We start from the raw sequence: 17,395 nt of genomic DNA, 5'->3' as shown, positions 1-17,395 counted from the left end.
AAATGGGGAGATTATTCAGGTAGAACCAATCTGATCACATAAGCCTTAAAAACAAGAAGAGAAAGAAAAGCAATATTCAAAAAATAGGTTATCACAGATGGAGCAGAGAAAAGGAGGGCTCATTTTGTCATTGTTGGCTCCAAAATCTGTTGGGACAAAGAGCAAGGATTGTCCTGATCTCTAGAAAGTGAGCATGATATTTGACCAGTTGCCAGCAAGGAGTCAGTCCTCTGTCCGACAACCTCAAGGAAGTAAATTCTGCCAATAATTTAATTGAACAAGAAAGATAGAATACTCACTAGAGCATAAAAAAAGAATGTGGCCCTCCCAACACTTTCGACCTATCATCTACAGAACTCTAAGATAATAAATTTTAAGGCACTCAGTTTGTGGTAATTTACTAAAACTGCAAGAGACAACTAATACACAGAAAATAATGATGTTCACAGAAAATAATATAAGAGATGGTGTAGATCTGCTCAGGATATACAAATTCAAAACTTCAAACTCATAACCAATTCAGCGGTACTATGAGGATTTGAAATATTCAATTTATCAGCCTCCATTCCAGCTGAGTATGAAGCAATGACTCAATTTTGGCTAGTAACATGAAGATAGATGTCAACAGGTGTTCAGTCTTTTGTTTCCACTACTTTCATCCTTAGTGTTAGTCACTCAGTCTTGCCTAACTCTTTGCGACCCCATGGACTGCAGCCCACCAAGCTCCTCTGTCCATGGGATTTTCCAAGCAAAGATAGTGGAGTGGGTTGCCATTTCCTTCTCCATCTTTCATCCTTGGAAGAGTGCAGAAGTCATATCTAAGAATGGGAAAGCAGGAAAGCATAAGGAACCTGACATTCCAATGTCTTTATTTTAAAAGTATAAGACTAGTCATACCACCCCACCAGAAGTGCTCTGTGAAGTAAATAAATGTGTTTTATTTCACAGGCTTAAATAAATAGATTCATCATTACTATTTTTCTAGATTCCATTTTATTTGCATTAATATACAATATTATTTGTTTCTCTCTTTCTGACTTACTTCACTCTATATATCATGCTCTAGATTCATCCACCTAATTAGAACTGACACAAATTCATTACTTTCTATAACTGAGTAATATTCCATTACATAAATGTACCACTACTTCTTTATCCATTCATCTGTCAGTGTACATCTAGGTTGCTCCAATGTCTTGGCTATTGTAAACAGTTCTGCATATCTCTTTGAATTATGGTTTTCTCAGGTTATATACCCAGGAGTGAGATTGCTGGGTCTTATGGAAGTTTTCACGGGGATGATTTTGATCACCACCTCCTTTACAACATTACAGACCTCCATTTATAGTTCTTTAGGCACTCTATCAGATATAATCCCTTGAATTGACCTGTTACTTCCATTGTATAATCATAAGGGATTTGATTTAGGTCATACCTGAATTGCCTCGTGGTTTTCCCTACTTTCTTCAGTTTAAGTCTGAATTTTGCAATAAAGAGTTTGTGATTTGAGCCACAGTCAGCTCCCAATCTTATTTCTGCTGACTGTATAGAGCTTCTCCATCTTTGGCTGCAAAGAATATAATTAATCTGATTTTGGTATTGACCGTCTGGTGATGTCCATGTGTAGAGTCGTCTCTTATGTTGTTGGAAGAGGGTGTTTGCTATGACCACTGCATTCTCTTGGCAAAACTCTGTTAGACTTTGCCCTGCTTCATTTTGTACTCAAAGACCAAACTTATCTATTACTCCAGGTATCTCTTGACTTCCTACTTTTGCATTCCAGTCCCCTATAATGAAAAGGACATATATTGGGTGTGTTAATTCTAGAAAGTCTTGAAGGTCATAATAGAACCATTCAATTTCAGCTTCTTTGGCATTAGTGGTTGGAGCATAGCCTTGGATTACTATGCTATTGAATGGTTTGCCTTGGAAACAAACAGAGATCAGTCATTTTTGAGAGTGCACCCAAATACTGCATTTCAGACTCTTTTGTTGACTATGAGGGCTACTCCAGTTCTTCTAAGGGACTCTTGCCCACAGTAATAGATATAATGATCATCTGAATTAAATTTACCCATTCCCATCCATTTTAGTTCACTGATTCCTAAAATGTCAATGTTCACTCTTGCCATCTCCTGTTTTACCATTTCTAATTTACCTTGATTCATGGACCTAACATTCCAGGTTCCTCTGCAATATTGTTCTTTACAGCATCAAACTTTACTTTCACCACCAGACACATCCACAGCTGAGTGTTGCTTCCACTTTGGCTCGGCCTCTTCATTCCTCCTGGAGCTATTTTTTCACTCTTCAGTAGCATATTGGGCACCTACCAACCTGGAAAATTCATCTTTCAGTGTCATGTCTTTTTTCCTTTCCATACTGTTCATAGGGTTCTCAAGGCAAGAATGCTGAAGTGGTTTCCATTCCCTTCCCCAGTGGACCACACTTGGTCAGAACTCTCCACCTGTCCATCTTAGGTGGCCCTGCAGGGCATGGCTCATAGTTTCATTAAGTGAGAAAAGGCTGTGATCCATGTGATAAGTTTGGTTAGTTTTCTGTGATTGTGGTTTTCATTCTGTCTTCCCTCTGATGGATAAGGGTAAGAGGCTTGTAGAAACTTCTTGCTGGGAGGTACTGGCTGTGGCAAAATCTGGATCTTGCTCTGATCGTGGGGTTATGCTCAGTAAATCTTTAATCCACTTTTCTGCTGATGGGTGGAGTGTTGTTCCCTCTCTGTAGTTTGGCCTATGGTAGGGGTAATGACAGTAATGGTGACCTTCAAAAGGACTTAGGCCAGCATTCCACAGCTCCCACTGGTTGTTGTATTCAATATTCATTGGAAGGACTGATACCGACTGAAGCTGAAGTTCCAATACTTTAGCCACCTGATGTAAAGAGCTGACTCATTAGAAAAGACCCTATTGCTGGGAAAGATTGAAGGCAGGAGAAGGGGACAACAGAGGACAAGATGGTTGGATGGCATCACTGACTCAATGGACATGAGCTTGAGCAAGCTCCATGAGATGGTGAAGGACAGGATAGCCTGGCGTGCTGCAGTCCACGGGGTCTCAAAGAGTCGGACATGACTGAGTGACTGAACAACAACATTGTAGTTTTATTACTAATTTTTTTTTTTTAAAGAATTCTCCATACCGTTCTCCATAGTGGCTATATCAACATGCATTCCTACCAACTGTGCAACAGTGTTCGCTTTTCTCCACATCCTCTCCAGCATTTATTGTTTGTAGATTTTAATGATGATCATGTGTGTATTGTGGCTGAGTACTTCGGTGTTTCAAGGATGCTTTGCTTTGGTATGCGTGTACTCAACACACTCTCATCTGATATATGAACTTCTTGGGATATGGACTGCTGAAGATACAGACACGTTTCACTATTATTTTGTAATATTTTAATATTTTCCTGGTGTCAATGGGAGATTGGCAAGAAAGGTCTAACTTTAGAAAGATCTATCGATCTATTGATATTTTAAAGAAAAGTGTTGCATGTTGGGAGCCGCGTTAGGCATTACTGACAAAATGGAGGCACAGCCCCAACCCCCTCTCCTCATCCCGCAGGCACGGTCCCGGGATGAAGAAGTTAGGTCTTGTGATTCTGACTTTTCCTTTCCTTCCTTCAGTTGAGTTGACTGGAAATAGTGTTAAGGTGCTTATTGTTCTTGCGAGGAGCATGAGAAAGCATAAAGCCTTCTGCAGTTATGCCCAGGAAATAACCCATAAAGTTAACTACTGACATTTGTTCAAGGATCTTTACAAAGAATGTTCCAGGATGAGCATGTAGGTCGCAGCTTGAGGTCATGGGAAAGATTGTTATCTGAGACCTGCTTGTGAGGGAAATGTTTATGGCAAAAGAAGTTTGCTGAGTTTAGGATTTAGGAATAATTAAGAATAGTTAGAAGCTAAAAGTTTAAGGAATGTTGTAGTGTTGGCATATTTTACTATAGCTTATAGAGATTAGGAATTTTAGAGATACTAATAGCTAGAAGCCTTTTTAGGAGATAATGAACTTAGGCTACTAGGCCGCTAGCAGGATTTAGAAAGATAAGAAATAAACTGAGGAATGTGGTGTGCAGCCCAGAGATAAGCATGAGTTACAATGTAGTCACAAGTTGAACATAGGATACTTAAGAGAAAGTAGATAATAGATAGTAAACCTGATTCTGAGAGAATCGCTAAAGCAGGAACTCTGGTTGAAGGGCAACAATGATTTCTGGAGACAATAAATCTGGGTGAGGGGGAACTGGAGATGTCAAACCTCTGACCTAATGCTTTTGTCAAAGTATAAAAGAAAACCTGATGCTTGAAATAAACATGCAGTCCTGTACCTTGTGTTCTTGCCTGGAGAATCCCAGGGACGGTGGAGCCTGGTCGGCTGCCGTCTATGGGGTCGCACAGAGTCGGACACGACTGAAGCGACTTAGCAGTAGCAGCACCTGTACCTTGAGTCAGAGGCTGCATCATTCTCTGCCTACATCGCTCATCCCTTCAGGCCAATTCCCTGGCTGCTGGAGCTGGACTCCGGCAGTTGCATGTTTCTGTTATTTTGTTTTTCATAAATATAACTTTTTACAGTCAGACATTTGATGATCTAAAAGCGTTTTTTTAGGCAAATACCTTATTTTTAAAATAATATTTAACTTTGTCATCAACATTGTTCTGCTGTTATATGATCTTTGATATTCAAAATCATTGTTAAATCTGTAGGCTTTGCAGATTCTTTAAAACTTGGCTCACTGCAAGTATGACACTTTCATGATTATTTGAAATAGCATCCCCAAATAGGAAAAATTAATTCAAGAGCTTGTGATTAATAGTAGCTACATCAGTACTGATCCGTGGTTATTTCAATGTCTTTCCTTTGAACAACTGAGTCATAACAAGTTCTTATAACTAAAATTGTATTATTAAGATTAAGTCTGCTAAATATGTAAAATGGGACTCATAAGGAGAAAATAAGTTGTCTTCTTGTCTCAACAAAACATTAATATAAAACTGAGGTGTGGAAGTATTTGTGAATCACATATTCAAAAAAGTGAAATGTATATAGACAATACAAAAACTCCCCAAGATCAGTAGCAAGAGAAGAAGCAACCTAATCAACAAATTGATAGATACTGTAATAGAGACTAAAACTCTTTGATAGATACTTTACTAAAAGGATACACAGAATTCAAATAATAACACAAAACTTGCTCACTATCTTCAGCATTTGCATTTGCATTTTGAAATGCAAATTAAAATTAAAATAAAATTATGATACACATGTACTTTAATGGCTAGAATTAAAATAAAATAAAAAATCACAAAATAATATAACAAAATTTGTGAGTAAATATATAAACCTTGAATAGTGATACCATTCCATGTATGGACATAATGTTTCTAAAATACATTTTTCATCTTTCTAATCATTAATCTTTATAAAGTATAAAAGTATTCTTGCTTTTTATAGTTAAATCTAATATTGTTTTCCATTACATTTTGTGAGTGAGTGTCTATGTGTGATTGTGTATATGTGTGTAATGGAGCTTGTCATTGTGGTGGTTTCTCTTTCTGAGGAGCATGGGCTTCAATAGTTGCAGCTTGCAGATTCTAGAGTGCAGGCTCAGTAGTCATGGTGCAGACTTAGCTCTCCCGTGACATGTGGAATCTTCCAGGACCAGGGATCGAACCTGTGTCTCCTTCATTGACAGGCAGTTTCTTATCCACTCTACTACCATGGAAGACCCTTATTTCTAAATTTTAATGACAGAAAAATAAACTTCTCTTTAATTTGAGACACTGTGCAATTGCATTTTTAAAAAATCTTTATTTTATATCATAAGTAATATGTAAATGTCTGCTTTTACAATGCTTATATTCCTTAACAATCACAAAAATGCTGTTAGAGAAGTAGAGAGTTTTGAAAAGGCACGGTATGGACAGATATGATTTTGGTTGTTACACAAAACTTCTTGCTGCTGCTGCTGCTAAGTCGCTTCAGTCATTTCCGACTCTGTGCGACCCCATAGACGGCAGCCCACCAGGCTCCCCCTTCCCTGGGATTCTCCAGGCAAGAACACTGGAGCGGGTTGCCATTTCCTTCTCCAATGCATGAAAGTGAAAAGTGAAAGTGAAGTCATTCAGTCGTGTTCGACTCTTCGCGATCCCATGGACTGCAGCCTACCAGGCTCCTCAGTCCATGGGATTTTCCAGGCAAGAGTACTGGAGTGGTTTGCCATTGCCGTCTCCAAACTTCTCGAGTGGCAGACAAAATTGTTTTATTCAGATAGAAAGTGAGCTGGGAAAGGAGCTGTTCCCAAGAGCAAATAATATCTCCTATATAAAGGGCTTTATCTATTATGTCAGTGTAATACATTTTAGGTGCTGACTAACCTCATTTCAAGTAAATGTGAATTTCTCAACTGTCAAAATAAACAAACAAACAAAAAATCTTTGTCATGTTCTCTGTCATTTAACTCTACCTATAAGGGGAAGCATTATATTTAACAATTCAAACAGCTAAGTGTGGATCATTTTTGTCCAATATCAACTTATTTTTGCATATATATGTATGTATTTAGCATCAGCAAGAGAATACTCATTTTGGAAAATTAAAAAAAAAGTAATTGTTGCTATTTAATTTCAAATCAAATTCAGATAACATTTTGATACTTTTCTGATTGTCATCATTATATTATCAAATGAGAAATAATAAAATACTTTGTAACATCTGGGCTAATATACCAATGATTACTGACCTCTTCAACATTTTTGTCATTTATAATCTTTTTAAGTGCTAACACTTGTAGTGATTTTTTGTTGCACATATATTTAGGTAGTTTTCATGTATTAAATCTGGGGCTATTCCATTAAAATTAATTGTATATAACCAAAGAGAAAAATAATAAATGAACTTTCCTAAAATGGGTTTGCATCCTATTATTAAAGAGACTCTATACTTGTTAAATTTAAATTTTATGGTAAATGAAATGGAAAATAATAATGAGACATTGGAATGTTTTCATTTTTATATTTACATGCTTATCCTAAGGATACAGGCTTCGGAATTGTAATCACAAATTCTAGATTTGTATTTCCTGTCTTCAATTTGATTTTTTAAACTTGCCTATACATTTTGATGATAGATGGTGTATATGTTAATCATAAATCTCACACCAAAGATAAACATTGCAGTGGAAAGGTCAGAAAAATAAACATGAATTATTTGAGTAAATACAAAAGTGGCTATGTATGCTGAATCATTTAGTAATTTTCTTTCTGAGTTGTAGAAATAAAAGCATCTAAAGGTTTCCAGAAATCAGAAACCAGCAGCTATGCTATGAGATTTGAGAAAAGTAATTTTGATGAGGTTGAGTTTAGATTAAGTATGATTTGGATGGGATTTGAATAATTGCAATATGTCTTACATTATAAATGACTTTGCATTGATAATTCCATTGATTTTAACAAAATGTCCCATTTGACAAAAAGTTGAAGCTAAAAAGGATTTTAGTAAATGTGGAACACTATGTTCTTAATATCAAATTCTGTTATTCTTGATTTTTCTTTTTTTTTTTTTTTGGCACCTTAGATTCAGTATGATTTTCAAATGTACTACCCTACTTGAACAGTAGAAAGAATTGAGAGACAGGACCAAAGAAGCAGAGAAGACCTTACATAAAGAGCAGATACGATAGAGAAAATCAAGCAGGTGGAATTTTCTGAACATTAACAGCTCTTCAAATGTAGGTGCATGATGTAAGCCAGTCTAAAAAGATTGGAAATTAATTCAAAAAACAATTTTAATCAGTGTTCCAGTAATATACTCTACATTGAATTAAATAGATAAATGTTATTAGCTTTCTTTTTCTAAGTCACAGAATTCCTCGGGAAGCCCACAGTTTTGATGGACTATTGCTTCTGCCCCATGTGTGTCTACATTTCTGTAGCCAAAATGTTGATCATTCATTATGACTTAAAACACTTTAGAATATGGATATAGGTGTGCCTCTTCTTTGCAGTGACTGTTTCCATGGACTTCCAAATTAATTAACACATACCATGAGAGCTATGTATGACATACTGAAAATAATGAAATAACTTGATATTTTGCAAAAGTAAGTGAAAAAAGTGCAATTTCTAAATACACACACACTCACACACAGACATATATGCAGAGAAGGCATGGTTGAGCTGTACCAGGAGGGAAGGATGGTCAATTTGAATTTTGGGTAAGTATCCTTGTTTACATGTTGAGGACTATTTTGACAAAGCAAACATGTTGATTCATTTTAATTATTAATTCAAGAAGTTAGTAAGTCACTTTTTGTGGAAGAAACATAATACAGATTGCATACAAAGACACACTGATGATCAAAAGCTTAAAACCTAGATATAGCAAAGAAAAAAGATGACTTAAAGATGGACAATCTCAACCCAAGGCTTTCACATGCATGAACTAACACTCACATAGGACCAAAACAAAACAAAACAAAACAATTAATTAATTAAAGGTATTCAGCAGAATTGTTGCAATTACTGAAGTCCTTTGTAATTTAAGAGGCTCTCAGATAGCTGTTGTGGTGGATGTATTTCTTACAGTAAGTGTGTGACAGGTGAACATTCTAGTTTGAATGTTTTAATGAATATAAATGCTATATGAACATGCCTCTTACCCTTATGAGAGTTCCTGGACAGGAAGACCAGCTTAGAATTCTTTGAGCAGAAAAATCTGAATAAAAATTATCAATGCTGAATTTGTAGACACTATATTGAAATACATAGTTTTAAAAATTAAATACCATTCAAAAATATTGAGAGGTTAGCTGATGAACTTTGTTTTATAATAAAATAGCTAAATATGCAGAATGTCAAAGTTAAAAAGATGTTGGAAATATGACTGAAAAAAAACTGATTTTTAAAAATTAACTTTATGTATCCCTAAAACTATTTTATATTGCTTAGGACATTTAAAAGAGTAAAAAAAAAAAAAATTTGAATTGATAATGAAAAACAGAATGGAGAAGTGAAAAGAACAACACTTCAAATGAAAATATCAAGTTATTTCACAAAGGAACTTAAATTCAGAATTTGTAATTTTGAGTGTTCAGATGAATAGCAAAATTACAATTTTGCATCTTCAGAACTAAATATTGTATATAGCAGAAAAGAAAGATTAAAAGTTTTTTTTTTAATTTACAGATAGATTTAATAATGATGAAAAACATACTTTATCACACATTTAGAGTACCTGGTGTTATAGGTTTGGTTTTTGTAGGAAATTGAAAAATAGAAAGCTGCAACATCCCGTTTTATAAATAAGAAAACAAGACCTAATGAAAGTGAAATAATAGTACCTCTGATTGGATCATTCCCACAGGTGAAATATGAAGATATGGAAGCAAAAGACAACATATCCAAAGTGATGGAATTTGCACTCATGGAGTTTTCTGACCTTCCAAACCTTCAATGGCTATTATTTGGGGTGTTCTCCATCATTTACATCATTATCTTTATTGGAAACAGTCTTATAATAATAATAACTATGCTTGACCCTGCACTGCACAAACCCATGTATTTCTTCCTGGCAAACTTTTCCTCCTTGGACATCTGTTACATGTCCGTCACTCTCCCTAGGATTCTGGTGAACCTTTGGACTCAGGACAGAAGCATTTCTGTGCTCAAATGTGCTTCTTCCTTATCCTCAGAACCACTGAGTGCTTCCTCCTGGCGGTGATGGCCTATAACGGCTGTGTGGCCATCTGTGACCCTCTGCACTATCCCCTGGTCATGACCCCAAAGATGTGCCTCCAGCTGGCTGTGGGCTCCTTGGGTCAGTGGAATCCCAGTGCAGACAGGGCAAATGTGCCAGATCTTCTCTCTGAGTTTCTGTCGTTCGAACTAGATTAACCACTTCTTCTGTGACATTCCCCCCATTCTGAAGCTGGCCTGCGGAGACACTTTTGCACATGAGCTCTCAGTCTATGCAGTAGCTCTGTTGTTTGTTGCTGTACCTTTTATGCTGATCCTTGCCTCTTACAGCAAAATCATTTCCACTATTCTGAGGTTGCCAACCGCCAGAGGACAGACTAAAGCCTTCTCCACATGCTCTTCTCACCTGTTGGTTGTGGTGTTATTCTTCGGATTTGCTGTCATTATCTACTCAAGACCAAAAGCCAGTCATTCTGCAGGAACTGACAGACTCCTCTCTCTGTTCTACACCATAGTGACTCCGATGTTCAATCCCATGATATACAGCCTTCAGAACAAGCATGTGATTGCAGCACTGAGAAAATTATTACTTAAAATATAGTGTGATGAGGTTAATTATCAGTGCTTTATCTACTTGCATGTAGTTATCAGAGAATCATTACAAATCTCTACATTCCTCTGTTAAGAAGTTAACAACTTCTAGTTTATAATGTACTTTTCAGTTCAGTTCAGACGCCCAGTCGTGTCCGACTCTTTGCGACCCCATGAATCACAGCATGCCAGGCCTCCCTGTCGAACACCAACTCCCGGAGTCTACCCAAACCCATGTCCATCGAGTCAGTGATGCCATCCAACCATCTCATCCTCTGTCGTCCACTTCTTCTCCTGCTCCCAATCCTTCCCAGCATTAGGGTCTTTTCCAATGAGTCAACTCTTTGCATGAGGTGGCCAAAGTATTGGAGTTTCAGCTTCAACATCAGTCCTTCCAATGAACACCCAGGATTGATCTCCTTTAGGATGGATTGATTGGATCTCCTTGCAGTCCAAGGGACTCTCAAGAGTCTTCTCCAACACCACAGTTCAAAAGCATCAATTCTGCAGCGCTCAGCTTTCTTCACTGTCCAACTGTCACATCCATACATGACCACTGGAAAAACCATAGCCTTGACTAGACGGACTTTTGTTGGCAAAGTAATGTCTCTGCTTTTAAATATGCTATCTAGATTGGCCATAACCTTCCTTCCAAAGAGTAAGCATCTTTTAATTTCATGGCTGCCATCACCATTAGCAGTGATTTTGGAGCCCAAAAAAATAAAGTCTGACACTGTTTGCACTGTTTCCCCATCTATTTGCCATGAAGTGATGGGACTGGATGCCATGATCTTAGTTTTCTGAATGTTGAGCTTTAAGCCAACATTTTCACTCTCCTCTTTCACTTTCATCAAGAGGCTCTTTAGTTCTTCTTCACTTTCTGCCATAAGGGTGGTGTCATCCGCATATCTGAGGTTATTGATATTTCTTCCGGCAATCTTGATTCCAGCTTGTGTTTCTTCCAGCCCAGCGTTTCTCATGATGTACTCTGCATAGAAGTTAAATAAGCAGGGTGGCAATATACAGCCTTGACATCCTCCTTTTCCTATTTGGAACCAGTCTGTTGTTCCATGTCCAGTTCTAACTGTTGCTTCCTGACCTGCATACAGGTTTCTCAAGAGACAGGTCAGATGGTCTGGTATTCCCATCTCTTTCAGAATTTTCCACAGTTTATTGTGATCCACACAGTCAAAGGCTTTGGCATAGTCAATAAAGCAGAAATAGATGTTTTTCTGGAACTCTCTTGCTTTTTCGATGATCCAGCGGATATTGGCAATTTGATCTCTGGTTCCTCTGCCTTTTCTAAAACCAGCTTGAACATCTGGAAGTTCACAGTTCATGTATTGCTGAAGCCTGACTTGGAGAATTTTGAGCATTACTTTACTAGCATGTGAGATGAGTGCAATTGTGCGGTAGTTTGAGCATTCTTTGGCATTGCCTTTCTTTGGGATTGGGATGAAAACTGACCTTTTCCAGTCCTGTGGCCACTGCTGAGTCTTCCAAATTTGCTGGCATGTTGAGTGCAGCACTTTCACAGCATCATATTTGAGGATTTGAAATAGCTCAACTGGAATTCCATCACCTCCACTAGCTTTGTTCATAGTGATGCTTTCCAAGGCCCACTTGACTTCACATTCCAGGATGTCTGGCTCTAGGTGAGTGATCACACCATCGTGATTATCTGGGTCATGAAGATCTTTTTTGTACAGTTTTCCTGTGTATTCTTGCCACCTCTTTTTAGTATCTTCTGCTTCTGTTAGGTCCATACCATTTCTGTCCTTTATTGATCCCATCTTTGCATGAAATGTTCCCTTGGTATCTCTAATTTTCTTGAAGAGATCTCTAATCTTTCCCAATCTCTTGTTTTCCTCTATTTCTTTGCATTGATTGCTGAGGAAGGCTTTCTTATCTCTCCTTGCTATTCTTTGGAACTCTGCATTCAGATGGGAATATCTTTCCAAAATGTACTTTTAGATACTTTAAAATAATAAACCAAAATTTATTGTGCTTAGGTATATACTAGGCAAATTAATCTATCTTCAATACTCTATGTCTAAAAATAATCCTTCTTTATGAATAAAAGTGTTATGTGCATCATTTCAGAGGATGAAATGGTTGGATGGCATCACCGACTCAATGGACATGTGTTTGAGCAAACTGGGAGATAGTGAAGGACAGGGAAGCCTGACATGCTGCAATCCATGGATCACAAAGAGTCAGACTTGACTTAGCCACTGAACAAAAACAACAACAGAATTCAGTCTGCTAAGATTTTTGGCTCAAATATACTGCAAATATGCAAGATTATTTATGTACATAATTGCTTACTAATCCACACCTGTACTTGTTGGCTTTCCTTGATTCTATGGCATAGTAACTGCTCATTAGCAGTTAAATAATGTGTGACAGAGGGATTGAATGAATGACTGAAGAAATGAACACTGCTATGGCTTATCTCAGACTGATGCTAAAAAATCTAGAGATTTCAGAGAACCACTAAACATTGGTTATTTAACCCACTATACCCTCATGTGGAATAACTCCAATCAGAATACCAAAGGAAAGGCTTTCATGCACTGAGTTCTAAATCAGAGCTAAACCTTCAGTAATATTCAAATGAAATATCAGTAAACATGTGTATCATTGTGAACTCAGTGTTTATTAACAAGGGCAGGATTATACCATTACAAAATTCCTTGCGATTTTTATATTTCCTCCTTTTATTTCTCTAACTCTTTTCTTCCCAAACTTTTGATTCACATGGGGTAGCCCCTAGAAATTATTTCTTGACATTTAATTTTTTTTTGTTTTCTATCCATTAGCAGCTAATATATTTTAAATTGACAGGAAAGAAATTTATGATATGGTTCATAAAAACAATGGACTTTATCTATACTTTTTTGAAATATTAGCCAAAGATTGCCATCTGGGGCTCCATTAATCTCTTGAAGTAAAGACCAAACATTAGTCTCTTGTATCTTGTTTTTCCAGATTTTTAAACTACACCTGCTTTCTGGACAGCAGCATTTCTTCACCTCTGGCCACCTGATTGGGCTACCCAGTATATGACTTGGTGAGATTAGATTCTCTGTTATGTTAAAACAATGGCTTCAAAATATATACCACCAAAAATGTGTGTTTAATGAGACAAAAAACATGCACATTCCTGTCTGGATTCATTTTGGTTGAATGTTGTTATATGTTGAAGATTGCTTTTCACAAGGGACATTTACACATTGTTTCTTTAGCAATAGTAATAGTTTTGGCATAATGCCCTTCTAAAGAAAATACGTGTGAAAACTAAGCTTAATTACCCATAAGAAGGTAGTAACAATTATAATAACAAAAGCCCATTTCAATAAAAATTTATGACGTATAGAAATACGTGTCCTTAGAAGATACATAAAAGTTTTAAACATCGTATCTTTAAGCTGCAAAATTGCATGTGGCCTTTGTTGTGTGTGCTTAGTCTCTCATCATGTCCAACCCTTTGCAACACTTTGGACTGTAGCCTGCTAGGCTCCTCTGGATTTTTCAGGCAAGAATATTAGAGTGGGTTGCCATTTTGCTCCTCAAGGAGATCTTCCTGACCTAGGGATCAAACCTGTGTCTCCTGCGTTACGGATGTATTCTTTAGCCGCTGAGCCATGAACTACAATTCCTAAAACCTTCTATCTGCCAACTGTCTCGATATATTACTCCCTTCAGTAATATATAGTGAATTTCAGTAATAAGAACTAAAATTGTAGTAAATGTATTCAAATTTCTCTTTAGACACCTTACTCTCTCTCTCTTTGGAACAGGATCATGCTAAATAAGATTGTCAAGGAACACTCACTCTTAAATAAGAAAAAAAAAGTACTTTTCAGACAAAAATGGGGAATAAGTCACTGCATAATTACCATTCTTATTATGTTATATATGTATCTATGTGTGTGTGTATATATATATATATATATATAACATTTCTATAAATACTACAGATCATCATGCATAAGAATGTTGCTGCTGCTGCTTCTAAGTCACTTCAGTCGTGTCCGACTCTGTGCGAGCCCATAGAGGCCAGCCCACCAGGCTCCCCTGTCCCTGGGATTCTCCAAGCAAGAACACTGGAGTGGGTTGCAATTTCCTTCTCCAATGCATGAGAGTGAAAAGTGAAAGTGAAGTCGCTCAGTCGTGTCCGACTCTTTGCAACCCCATGGACTGCAGCCTACCAGGCTCCTCTGTCCATGGGATTCTCCAGGCAAGAGTACTGGAGTGGGGTGCCATTGCCTTCTCCAATAAGAATGTTACAGCACTTATTATTATATAAAACGTATATTATATATAAATTTGCCTCTTTTGACATTATGGTGAGTTTGCATCTAGCTATAAGACCCATTCTAAGAGGATACCACTCAAATGGTAAGTCTGCTGAAACCATTTTCCTGTTCATGTTGGATGGCTTTCTCTTTTTTCACTAGTGCAAAAAAGGAGTTGGATATTTAACAGGATGCCTTGACTGTCATAAATTATTGCTTAATTTTTATCCAGTAAGCTTAGTGAATCCTATTTAATGATTTTTTCTGAAACCTAGTGTGCCTTCAACAGTAAAAATAGAAATAATGCAATTAATAAATGTGAAAGTCTGAAAAAGTGTTAGTCACTCAGTCATGTCTGACTCTATGACCACAGGGACTATAGCCCAAGAGGCTCCTCTGTCCATAGAATTCTTCAGGCAGGAGTAATGGAGTGGGTAGACTTCCCTTCTCCAGGAGATCTTCCCTACCCAGGGATTGGACCTGGGTCTCCTGCATTGCAGGCAGATTCTTTACTGTCTGAACCACCAGGGAAGCCAAGCAACAACTAACAAATGTACAAAATTCTTAAATAGATATTTTACTAAAGCAAATAAACAGAAATCAAATAATCACATAAAAGATGCTCATCACCATTAGCCATTATGAAATGTGAATTAAAACCAAGATAAGATTATGCTAAACATAATTTATGTTTTTATGTATTTTAATGGCTAGAATTAAATTAAATTAAAATAAATCACAAAGTAATAACTAAACATTGTTATGTTATATAAATATATAACTCTTGAAGAGTGATCGATTTCCATGCATTGGCATGATTTTCTAAAATATGCTTTTTTCAAATTTCCTTTAATCTTTATACAGGTGCAAATGTATTCCTGCTTCCCATAGTTAAGTCTAATATTCTCTTACATTGTATTTTGTGAGTGTGTTTGTGTGCGTGTGTGTGTAAGAGGTGATAGCGAGTAATTGTTCTGTTACATTGTAACCACTGCTGAGAATCCTCACAATTAATCTGAGAACACCCTTGACTGAGAAGTTTATCCAGGAACTACTTAGAATTTCAGGTTGTTCCAAGTGAGGGAAGTTAACGAAAGAAATAGGGAATATTAGCCGGTCACATGGCAGGACAGCTAGAAATATTTCCATCCTCTCTTCCTACTTGGAGTGATCTTGCAACTAAAGTTGAGATGAGGGACTATTCCTGGAAACTCTGCATGCTGTTTCCAGAGTGTACATCAAAAAAAGGAATTAGTGATTGATTCCTGTGATCACCAGCTCCCTTTCTGTAGTCTGGGAAGTTAAGAGGCACACCTTGCTACTGTGTGATTGTGTAGACAAGATTCATGGTGAAGATGGCATAACTGCCCCCAACATCCCTGCATTTCCTACTTCTGAATTTTTTCCTACTTCAGAAAAATTAAGTTATCTTCAATTTGAAACATTGTATAATTGCATCCTTTTTAAGAACATCTTCATTTCATATCACAAGTAATACATAATCATAAACTTTTGATTTTACATTGTGTATATTTCCTAATGATCACAAAATACCATAAGAGAGGTAGAGACTTTTGAGGAGTGGTATGAGCAGATATGATTTTGGTTGTTGTAATAAAGTCCTTGAGTGGCAGGGAGAATAGTTTATTTCAATTAGGAGGTAGGTAACCTGGGGAAGGAGCTGATCCCAAGAGTAAATATTTCCTATTTAAAGAACTCTACATGTTAAAACAATAGAACATATATTAGATGCCAATTAACCTCTGTTTTAAATAAATCTGAATTATCTAACTATGAGGGAAAAACTCTCATTCTCTCTCTGTCTTTTCACTCTATCTATAAAGGTAAGCATTATATTTGATATCAATTTAAACAGGTAAGCACGAACCATTTTTGTCCAGTTGCAAATTATTTTTTATATATATCTGTATATAATTAGCATCAGAAAGACAACACTTATTCTGGAAAATTTAAAAAAGAAATTGTTGCATGTAATTGTTGTTGTTTGACTTCAAACCCTAATTCACACAGCTTTTTACTTTTCTGATTCTCATCATTATATTATCAAATGAGAAATTACAAAGTATTTTGTAATACAATGGTCCAATATATCATATTACTGACATCTTCATCATCATCATTATCATCTTAACTGTGAGTATTTACTAATTGATCACTTTGTGTTATACCTCTTTTAAACAGTTTGTATATATTCAAGCTCTTAAAATTTTAATTGTATATTACTAAGGAGTAAGATAAGAGAATGGACTTTATTACAACGAGTATGCATCCTACTAACACCAAGGGAATCATTTGCTTGTTAAAATTAAGTTCTATGATTAATGAATCTGAAAGTATTAAATATATATTGCCAGGTTTTCTTTTTGTCTTTGGAGAATTCTCCTTAAAAGAAAAAGGTTTCTGTACTTCATTCATCAATTTTAGATTTTATTTCCTGTCTTCAATTCGATTTTATAAACTTGCTGTCAATAGTAATAAATGAATTATGACATACCACCTACACTTAATACAATAACCCCCACAGCAAAGGAAATCATTGTTTTAGTGGAAATATAAAAAAAAAATTGAGTAATTTGAGTAAAAGAAGTTGCTACATATAGCTGAATTAGCTAATTTTTTTTTCTTTCTGAATAGTATAATAGAAGGACCCAACAGTTTCTAGAAGTCACAGAGGCCAGAACATATGTGGCATAATTTGAGGGAAATTTTTGGTGAGATAGAGTTCAGAAGTGTGGTCCCTAGTGACTCAAATGGCACAGAGTCTGC

At 36.4% G+C, this 17,395-nt stretch overlaps 1 protein-coding gene and 1 pseudogene across 1 annotated transcript in view; one reads left to right on the top strand and one right to left on the bottom strand.

The window, feature by feature from the left end:
• The window catches only part of LOC145507540 (uncharacterized), a 71,901-nt gene that overhangs the window by 21,449 nt on the left and 33,057 nt on the right, over positions 1-17,395 (bottom strand). The gene's annotated exons all lie outside the window — the stretch shown is intronic.
• LOC145539531 (olfactory receptor 10AG1-like) lies at positions 2,763-13,362 on the top strand (annotated as a pseudogene).

This window comes from Giraffa tippelskirchi, chromosome 1 (genome assembly GCF_054371585.1).
Source record: "Giraffa tippelskirchi isolate mGirTip1 chromosome 1, T2T-mGirTip1v1.2.pri, whole genome shotgun sequence".
Taxonomy (NCBI): Eukaryota; Metazoa; Chordata; class Mammalia; order Artiodactyla; family Giraffidae; genus Giraffa; species Giraffa tippelskirchi.
This window is presented reverse-complemented; position numbering and strand designations above follow the sequence as displayed.